This window comes from Cariama cristata, unplaced genomic scaffold (genome assembly GCF_000690535.1).
Source record: "Cariama cristata isolate BGI_N322 unplaced genomic scaffold, ASM69053v1 scaffold20200, whole genome shotgun sequence".
Lineage (NCBI taxonomy): Eukaryota > Metazoa > Chordata > Aves > Cariamiformes > Cariamidae > Cariama > Cariama cristata.
This window is the reverse complement of record NW_009596612.1, coordinates 8,604-8,891: the sequence shown is the minus strand read 5'-3', so window position 1 is coordinate 8,891 and position 288 is coordinate 8,604.

Genomic DNA, 288 nt, shown 5'->3' with positions numbered 1-288 from the left:
CTGGGCACACTGCTGGCTCATGTTCAGCCGGCTGTCGACCACCACCCCCAGGTCTTTCCCCACCAGGCAGCTTTCCAGCCACTCTTCCCCACACCTGTAGCATTGCATGGGGTTGTTGTGACCCAAGGGCAGGACCCGGCACTGAGCCTTGTTGAATACACGTTCAGAGTGTTAGATGCCGCTACAGAATTCTCACCAAGACTGCACAAGCAATCTTAATTCCAATGTACTTAAATGCTAGTGCTTGACTTCTTTGCAAAAAGTGCTGTGGTTTTAAAAAAAAGAATT